The sequence below is a fragment of the Pinus tabuliformis genome, chromosome 3_2, assembly GCF_031772625.1.
Source record: "Pinus tabuliformis cultivar Carrire ecotype Pingquan chromosome 3_2, CPIR1, whole genome shotgun sequence".
Lineage (NCBI taxonomy): Eukaryota > Viridiplantae > Streptophyta > Pinopsida > Pinales > Pinaceae > Pinus > Pinus tabuliformis.
In genome coordinates this window covers 796,753,492-796,764,392 of record NC_142302.1, presented here as the reverse complement: position 1 = coordinate 796,764,392, position 10,901 = coordinate 796,753,492, and the positions used below count along the sequence as shown (strand labels likewise).

Genomic DNA, 10,901 nt, shown 5'->3' with positions numbered 1-10,901 from the left:
TTAACTATTTCGTTTGAGTTTGTATGGACCTTGTTGAATGTGTGTAGTTGTATTACTTCATCACTTTAACTTGTGGACTATTCCACATCGTAGCTTGTGATGTGATTATGCTCATGTATTCCTTTCGAGTTGCGTACTATTACAGGCTTCCAAGAGGTGTACTTCCTTTTCCATCTATGTGTTGGAACCTTCATGCATCACAATTGACTCTTCATAGGGTCAGACACTTTCTCTCACCCAAAGTCACGATACTTCACTTTGTGCATTTTCGTGGTCAAGGCATAACAATATCATCCACTACTAGGACTCTTACTCCAAATGGTGTGAGATCTAGTTGGGACTTCATATTGGGGAGATCCCTTGAATGTTGGCCTGTCAAGCGCCATAAAAAATGTCATAAAGAAATTAATATTTTATCAGTTATCTATTTGAAAGACCGAATATGGTTGGTAAATCTACATACTGTGCTTTTTTCATTTATTTCAATAGTTTTCGAAAAAATTGCAATGGAAAAAATACAACTAAATTATATTTATTATGTTTTTATAATTCTTGTAAATTTTAGACAACAAAAAATGGTAAAAAATAAGTAGATTACATGCAATCAAAATAAAGGCCATAATTAATAAAATTTGGACAAGTTATAGTTGATGCTCTATTGCATTCAATGTGATTCCATCTAAGTAGTTGGTGTAGAAGATAGAAATAACCAAGATTTCTTTTAAGGAAATGTTCCTAAAGTCATCACAGTGATTAAATTTCTTTAGGAAACTCTATTCATATGTACACAACCTAAGTAAACAAAAATATGAGATTAAATCCTTTACTTTACACACTTACATATTCTAGTTGTTTTTGTCACCCTTTTCTCTAATTTCTTACCTCTAATAGTTGTTAGCTTTGAGTATTGAATAAACTGCAATCACAATCACTTACATATTTTTGTATTGTATTACGAAGGTCTCTCATCTTCTTCATTGTCCTTGTCTACAACAAGATGATAACTGAGTAGATAAGACAAAGTGTACCATAAATTCTTTTTCAATAAACAGTGTATCTATAACCTATGAGCTTCTCAGGGATTTCAACTGAAATTTCAACTTCATTCCTTTTTGTGTACTCAACTTTGGCCTTTTTCCTTGTAAATATTTTGTTTTTATTCAATAATGTATATTGTGCCATGCACCTTTTTAAAATTCTAAAACAAGAATGCTTAATATTTGTCTTCCATTTCTTGTTTGGATTCTAAACAAGGGTCCATACTTTTTTGGCTTCTGTTCTCCCATTCTTTATGAACTGGACAACCTTTATACGAGAGGAACCTAGATCTCGCAAACATACAATGTATCATCCCAATATGAGGTCCCAGCTAGACCTCACACTCTTTGTAGGAGTCCTATCTAAAAATATGGCCTAAATTCCATTTACTTAGATATTTTCCTCGCCTTAAGAAATTTTCATGAGAGACTAGTGTGCATTTCCTTTTGAATGAGAAAAAGAGTGTGCCTTCTGAACTATTCAACTGAATATTTATCAAGGTTATTTTAATGCAAGGGAGAGAAAGTGAACCTCTAAAGGAGAAGTTGTAGTACTAATCTAGTGGAGATGCACACACATGAACAAGAAATAGTCATTAGACATCAAGTGGAATACTTCACATACATGTTACGATCATTAAAATAATCACAACACATTTCCAACAAGTTGAGCACCAAAATCACCAAAATAGTTCAATTAATTTAGTACATTAAAATATTAGTCTCGAAACATCCATGATATATGCATGAAAATTTCTTGTCCAAATGGCTTCAAGTATTTACTGAATTTCCAAGATACATAAGTACAATCGGCATCGCTAGCTCCAATAGTGGAGTGCTAGAGCCACTAATTTCTCTCCAAAAGTATTATCTCTATCTCTCTAATTCCTGGTGGGAGAAGTTAATGCTAAAATTACTTTTCTTAAGTAATGAGCCTCCTTTTATAACTTTAGGAATGGCCTTTCATATCCTCATGACTCTTTCAAACTTCTAATGGCCTTTGGACTTTTATAACTCTTGAACTTCCAAATGAATTTTGGAATTACATATGACTCTTGGAATTAAATGTCTTTTGGACTTCTTCACATGGCTCTTTTGTTCATACATGACCCTTGGAATTCTACTTCTTTGTCATTACAATAATTACATCATTACATAATTATTTCCACATCATCATGTGGTGAGGACATGATAAGCCATTATCATTGATGACTAGGACCTATAGTGACTAATGACATGGACTTTCTCGACAGGGACAATGTTGCCACTTATATCTCTAATCTTGCATGAAAATTCCATGTTGTTGATTTCTTCACCCTCCAAAGGGTCTTTGATCATATGGATTCCTTCATACAACTTCAATAATTAAGATTTCAATGTGTTCTCTATTCTTGAATGCTTCCTTTGAATGCCCTCTTTGCTCGATCTCTTCATGCATCATTTCCATGTTGTTTTGGAAATCCCTGCAATTGAAATTGCCAGTGAAAAGTAAGAATCAAACTAAAAATTATCATATTTTAACATGTCTCATGCAAAATTTTTTGTTCATTGCTTAACAATGCACTTAGAAGAGAGAGGGGACTTATGGGAACAAGGGTGCACTACGAAAGGCTAAAGGGATGAAGCTTCAAGGCTTCAGGATGCACTCATGTGCTCAACATGAGAAATAAATCTCAAGGGTGGTTGCAGGGTGCATTTTTTGAGGATGAAGGAATATCAATTGGGATTTGTAAGTGCATTGTGTGCTGAAGGGATAGAAGAAGGGCATAGGGTGTATTGTTGAAGGCTGAAGGGATGAGGCTTAATGATGTGCTCATGTGCTCAAGAGATCTAAGGAGGGCATAAAATGTAGTCATGAAAGATGAAGGGTTTAGGATTAATTCCTTACAAGTGTACGCTATGTTCAAGAGGGCCAAGCATGGCATAGGGAATAATATTTAAGGCTTAAGGGGTTATGCTTCAACATTCCCAACTGCACCATGCGCTCAACAAGGAGGAATGCTTTCTTAAGGGTACAATTAAGAACAAGGAGGAGGGATGATGATTAGGAGTGTGCTATGAATTCTTGGAGAGCATAGGGTACAGGTAAAAACAATGAAGGAGTCCTAATATAGGATTAGGAGTGTGACATGTTCTCCTAGCTTTAATGGGACAACATATGCAACCAAAATTTGTCCAAGTCCGAGAGATAGAAGAAGGAGTGAACACAATGCATTTAGACATGAAATTAAGTGTGACACATAGTAAATCATCAATAATACTTATAAAGTTTCAAAAATGAGAAATAAACATCAGAATGTTAGTTTATAAACACTCCCCAAGTACAATGAACAAAGTCTATGCAATGACGACCAAGAGTGTCATTTTACAACAAATAAATGTATTTTAACGATAAAGTGCACTATATATGTTCTCAACAATGTGATGACACTTCAGAATGATTAATAACTCTTGAAACATACAGAATGACATAAAATTACACTTAACGATGAAAGTGACACTTGATGTGTGAGTTTGGTAGACTCCAAAATATCAATGTAGTGAAATTTTGGAGAGTTTTGTAGCAGTGACAACACAAAGAAATGTGAAAACTATGTAATGTGAAGAAATGAGAATCATTAGAAAAATTCAGTAGGATTCAATTTTCTTAATCTCTAATTTATATGATGATTTCACCATTGCTCTATATTTCAATAGTAATTTCCATTAATATTTAAAAGGATGTTTGTTAATCATATGATTAAGTCTTAATTAATTTTTTGATATTCTTTAATTTATGTTGTGGGAAGTTGATATATGCATAGGGGTAACATACGTGGAGGAGTGGGATTAAGGGAAAAAAATTTCTCCTGCACATATTCCTTTTTCGCACATCCTTCCAATCTACTAGGATGGATATTGGCTATGGAGCCATAAACCTCTTTGATTTGTTTACAACTAGTAAATGTTTTTAAGCACTTCAATGATTCCATGATTACACCTAAATTAGTTGAATAAATTATGTAGATAATATTTTATAATATTGAAGGATACAATCTTCTCAATTTCTTTACAACTGATAATCATTACACAATGTGTTATATTAAATTCTATTAATCACTTCAACAATGTCTCGATTGTGCATAAATTTAACAACTAAATGTCAAAAAGACTTAAGTTTATTAGGAAGGGAGATTTTGATAATCATAATATTAAGTTTCGTTTATTATTTTAATATTCTATTAATCACTTAAATGATGTCCTAATTCCTTGTCAATTCATTGAATAAATGTCAAATAGACTTACATTTATCGACAAAAAAGTTTGTGTTAATCATAACATTATGTCTTAGTTAATTGTTTAATATCTACTAATCTATGTTATGAGAGTTTTATTGAGCCTATGTAACACTTCACCAAAATATTTCCATGGAAGGGGTAGCGTCCAGAGGGATTTTGCACATCCTTTCAATCTTTTATAACTCATACAAGTTGTAGAGCCTTGTGGACCTTCTTGATTTTCTTACAAGTAGTAAATGATATAAATAACTCAAAGGATGTGATGGTTACATGTTAATTCACTGAATAAATGCCAAAAATAAGAATTATAACATGGGTGGATATGATCTTGACTTATTTACAACCAATAATCATTATAAAATGCATCATAATAGATGTTAATAGTATGACCAAGGATTGATTAAAATTTTAATAATATGTGCAAATTACTCAACAGTATATTCAATATTTGTCATAGCAGGTTCTTGCACGTCTCTAAGCATTTCAATCTCGACACAAATTTTTCATATATAAATTCCATGTACACTTGTCCTTTCTCACACATTCTACCACTCAATGCTTTCAACAATTTGTGTGGCCTCTGTTTTCATTAAAAACATTTTTTGGTACAATATTTAGTTAAAGTACACGGATCAATGCTTTTATTGCATTGATTAACACTCATGTTCTGCTAAAATAACAAATTGGTCTCGTTATACAAGGAAATAAATTTACTTTTTCTGGTATTCCTTGATTTTAACACTATATGGTAGACTATTTTAGTTGCTAATGTTTACAAACAATATGGACAACATGCTTATGTCTAGCCCATTTACCAGCCACACATTTTAATCTGATAAGGACTTGTGCTAATTCTTCGGTTAAATGACATAAAGTTCTCTATGTCACAAATTCTCTAAGGTTACACACTCTGCCAACTTTAAATGATACACTATGAATCTTTGATGAAAACAAATCTCAATATCATGTGGCTAGTGTGTTGTATTTCCATATGTCACTTATTTTGGCCACATAAGCATCTAGCCGTGTTTTCATATTTTGGGTAACATGTCATCCCTTTGCATAGTACAAGATAATAATTTTGACGTCATTTGACATACGTCTTTTTATTTTTTCATTGTTTATTGAGAAAATATAATTGTAATTAGTTCAACATTGTGCTCAATAGAATTTAATTTGAAGCATTGTGTAATGATTATTGGTTGTAAACAAATAAAGAATGTGCAAAGGGCTACTCAACCGTAGAAAATTGTAATAATCAAAATTTTTGACATGTACACAAAGTCATTTTAGCTTACATTGAATGATAGGCTTCACAACCATTTAATTTTGGATTTCAGACAAAAAAAAACATTACTTTGCCATAGTTTATTTCCATTTTAAATATATCATAATTTTATTTTCTATTATTCCACACTAAGCTAAAAATTGTCATTTTGAAACTAATCTCATAACTTTAGAACTATTCTTAAATTCACAATTTAAAATCAGTTTCATAACTTGATTCATGTGTGGAAGAGTGATATGTGTAGAGAATAATCATATGTTCGCTTTCAATCACTCCCTGCAAGACATTTGGACACACATCCATTTGAAACTAGCTGCAGATATTTGAATTATTGATCCTACCAATATCCATCGTAACAGACACCTCGACACACATTCCCCTCCACACAATACACTGCCTATTTTGCAGAAATGTTTTGGTGAAATGTCACATAAACTTAATCAATCTCTTTCTTTGGAAATCGACACTTTTAAAGGAGAATTTTGTGCCAAAATACTACTCTATTATAGTTCAATTTTATTTTTAAAAGTATCATAATTTAATTTTCTATTTTTCCATGGTATGCTAAAAATTGGCATCTTAAAACTATTCTAGTAACTTTAAAACTAATCCTAAATTCATATTTTAAAATCAATTTCGTAACTTGACTAATATGTACAAGAGCAATATGTGTGGGGGAACTTTTATATATTAACATTCACATGTATGCAATTATCCCTATCACGCACTTCTTCCACACAATACCATCTATAATTTATTGCAAAATATTAATTTTCACTTTATTTGACATAGATATTTGACACAAACTTGAATGGTCAAATACTTGAATTACTAATCCTTCCTAGTATCCATCATCACATATTGAAAGGATGTGCATAAGAGGAGTATGCGTGGGAGAACAATTATTCCCCCACTTTCATACCTCCACAAAAATTCCCCATCCACACACTTATAATGCACGATTTTCCCGAATTGTCACATAAGCCTAATAAACCTTTTGTTTTTCTAAATCGATGCATGACATCATTCAAGTTCTTAATAGAATTTACTCTAAAGGTGCAGATGTATTCAGTGTAGTATATTGCCAAAATAAAATATATCACCCAGTACAAGTAATTGTTTTCATAAGAACAAGTGCAAACTCTACATTGCCTTAATCATGCCAGCTTACTAATAACCATAAAATGAAGTAGAAAGTATGTTGCTATGTAATTGTTACCCTTATTTTTTATTCATTCACATTAACAAAAATTGAAACTAAATTTATTTTTCCTCTTTATGGTATTCTCTACCACATCTCTTCTTTCCTTTTAAATCTACACTTTTGTTTCGTACGTGAATAATTTTAGGGGCAAAATAGGTCAACTTACATGCATAAGTTTAACCCGAAAATAGATCAACTAGTTAGATCCATTTACTTTATCATAAGTTTAACTCTAGCTACATATGAAGTCAGAAAACCATTACCTTAATCTCCACATAAAGGAAGGGTAACTATTAGAGTAGGGTCACAAGAGTTTTGGAAAGGTAACTATTTGAGTAGGGTCAGAAGGCTTAAAACTAAACACTTTTACAGAGGTTTACAGTGATGCACACATTGCTGCCAACACAAAGATAACAAGGGAAATATAGCTATTAAAAGGCATGACAAAATTCAGAGCGTAGAAAAACCTTTCTAATGGTACGCTAAGCTATAGGTCACGAGCCTTTAGCTGATAGACCTAATAAGTCATGTTATGAGATTAATGTTATGGCAATGATAAAAAAACTAGCCTTAGGTGAAATTATGAAATGCTTCAAGGAAATCATAGGTCAAAATTCTCCAAAGGGAAACACGCACTTAGGGAGGGAGGCAACAATTTTTATATGTGGAATGGCTTACGATTTTATTGTAATCCTATAATTATAATCCCTTCAAAATTAAACTGAGATGAAATATTCAACGTCCAAACCTTGCAAATGAGATCCTCAACTTTATATAATTTTCTAAAAATGGAGGCGACTTCAAGTCCTTTGTTAATTCAAAACCAAAACCAAAGATTCATGCGAGAAAATGGCAAATTTTCATAAAATCTCGGTTGTGATTCTCATTTTTATGGTGACATAGGCATCATAATTTTACAGTTTACTTATAATATCATCAACAAAATGTACCAATCGATGCAAAAAGTTAGTGCAAAATGTACCAATCGACGCAAAAAGTTAGTGCATTATCCAATTTTGAAAAAACAAAGTATGTAAGTGGTAAATCATTTTAGAACAAAAGGAAAAAAATACTATACGTGAAGTTTGATATTTATATTTATCTATTATTTATCTATTCTTTAATATTTATATGTGATGCTTTAATATTTTATTATAAGTATAAAAATAAATTTTTATTAATATAAGTTTTATGGGATATTTAAGATGTTTTAGTTTTAGGTTGATGATAAAATATATTTGAATGATGTAATGTGATGGAAGAATATGTTTTCTACTACCTTGGAAATATTTTAGATATTTTATCACTTTCCTTTTTATTGCTAGATTTATTGTCCATTTGTTGCAAATACATAAAATCATTATTTATAATTTTTAATATTTGACAAACCATGTTTAGCTAGTGTCAAAATACTCTTAATTAGCTTGTTCAAACCCATCAACTATAAGAGGGGCAATCTATCTAAATAATAGTATCCCTATCGCCCTAAACTCAAGGTATTTACATCAATGTATGAATATATGGAACAAAAATAGGCATTTGAGATTCCACATCCATCCACATAATAGATTTTTTCGTATTCACAGTAATAAATAGATCCATTTTATAGAAACCTAGATCTATCAACAATGCAATAACATTAAATAAGGTACATAAAATTGTCAAAATAAAATAGAATATCACTATTTTACGAACATAATGAAGAAAAAATAGTTATATTATTTCTATTGTATAACTAGAAAATCCTTCAGTTTGGTCACTTCATCTTCATATAGACCATATCAATTTGATTACTCTGTCCACATAGGTTAGTGTTTTTTATCATCAAAACCTGCGGCAAGGATCGTCAATGGCGACGACATGTATTGTCAAAGTCTTTTCACCTCACGATTTCGTCAGGGCTTACGCTGCCCATCTTAAGGTTTCAGGAAAGATTGAGCTTCCCCACTGGACCGATCTTGCTCAATATGATTTTGAATGGCATCATGACAGCGTAGCTTCTATGGCACGTAAGATTTACCTGAGAAATGGAATCGGGTTTGGTCCTTTCCGCAAGATCTATGGTGGCAGCCAGAGAAACGGGTCTCGTCCACCACATTTCTGTAAGAGTAGTGGTTCTGCATGCCATGCATTGCAGCAACTGGAGAAAATAAACATTACTGAGAGGGATCCCAATGGAGCGTAGGTCAGATCTCGCAGGAGGCCATGCGGTTCTACGAGCAGCGCTACTGGGATTCCCGGGCACAACGGGATCCATGCAAAGGATGGTGCGCGCAGATTTTCTTTTGTGCAGAGGACTTCTGGTAGGATGAGATCGAAACCCGTTGGCAGCCAAACGGGGCCCAAATTTCTTAGATCCGAGGGTATTGTGCTCAGATCCAGCCTGGATCTACATGATCTGGCCAACACTCGAGAACAGTCAGAACCCAGGAAGCAGATTAGCGGCAATAAGCAAAGATCGAGCAGAGGGTTGGTGGATCCAGGCATGCACAAGGAAAAACGACCCGACACGAGGCCAGATCCAGAAGATGGTTTACAGATGGAACAGGTAAAAACAACTCCTTTTCAGATTTTTATTAAAACCCCTGTGGGGAAAACCTGCTTAGTGTGGGTACATGCAGAAAGCACTATCTTGCAGCTGAAAAAACAAATATGGGCAGTAACGGGATACCCAGTACAGATCCAACATTTGGTCAGCGGTAGGTGGTCCCTTCAGGACAGTAGATCGTTGAAAAGCTATGAGATAAGTCTAGGATCAATCATTGCTTTAAACCTCTGGCTGAGAGGAGGGGTTATGCCTCAGGGACAGCCAAGCTCCTTAGGAGGAGACAAGGGGAAAAAGACAGCACCTCAGCATCAACCCAAGGAAGTTTCCTCATATAAAAACATTTTACAGGGCAATAAAGAATCAGCGGCCTCTCCAAATCAAGGTGGATATACACCTTGGCCATACATAGTAGATCAGCTAGGGCAAACTCCAGCTCCAAACTTTGATTCTACCGGGCTTGATGATTTCATTAAGTCCTATGAAACGCAGGCCCTAATTTGTCGTTTTAACAGTTTCTGGCCAAAACCAATGGACCTATTCCACTAGATCTTCACCAAATGGACCATGGAATGTGATATACACCTATGCTCCAAGGGGTTTTGTATAGTAAGATTTGCATCCAAGGAAGTTAGAGATACAATCATCAGTGTTGGGCCTTGGTTTTGGGGAACATCGGGGTTGTTTATGACCCCATGGTTCCCAGATTTCGATCCAAACAAAATGACGGTATCCAAAGTGCCGGTCTGGGTCCGCCTATACAACCTTCCCCTTCACTTTTGGAGTGAACGAGTACTGGAAGGAATCGGGAACAGTATAGGGAAATATCTCAAAACAGATCTGGAAAGGATTGATGAAAGGGTCTACACTTTCGCACGTATTTGTGTGGAAGTAGATCTAAGTAAAGGGTTGCCAGAAAACATCAGGCTGATCTACAAACAACAAAATTGGTTGCAAACACTAGACTACGAAAAAACTGCATTCAGATGTAGGCTCTATAGGCAGACAGGACATTTGCAAAGCACATGTCTAGAAGCAAAGAAAGTAAACAACAAAAAGAAGCAGAAAGGGAAGCAGAGGAAGGGATGGCAATTTCCACCCCCCGTCTCAGAGGATGAAGAATCAGAAGCAGAAGAGGAAGATACCCCCACAGAGAAAGCAGAGGTCTCTCAAGGAATGGAGACCCAAAAGGGAACCACATCAGATAACAAGGCCTCACAGTTTCACACAAATCAGGGAGAGAAAGCAAATGAGGATCTGAATATGCGAGGGACCAAAAGGCATCATCACTCAGACACTTCAAATTCAGACAAGGAAACAGCTACACAGAAAGTAGAAACATAGTTAGTCATAGCTTCGATCGAGCCAACTCAAGGTGAGTGGCGAAAGGTCGAAAAGAAAAAGGGGAGAAAAACTTGAAGGGTGAGTCCATTACTCACTACCGGTTTTCAGTTTTTCTGCCTTCCCCCCTTATTCTCTCTTTCTCTTTTTCTTCTTCTAGTGCACGTTAATTTTTTAACGTTGCATGGGGTGCGAAAGCACTTGAGCC

At 34.3% G+C, this 10,901-nt stretch overlaps 1 pseudogene; it reads left to right on the top strand.

The window, feature by feature from the left end:
• Positions 1–8,656: 8,656 nt before the first annotated feature.
• On the top strand, positions 8,657–8,992 carry LOC149182994 (small ribosomal subunit protein eS19z pseudogene; annotated as a pseudogene).
• The last annotated feature ends 1,909 nt before the right edge of the window (positions 8,993–10,901 follow it).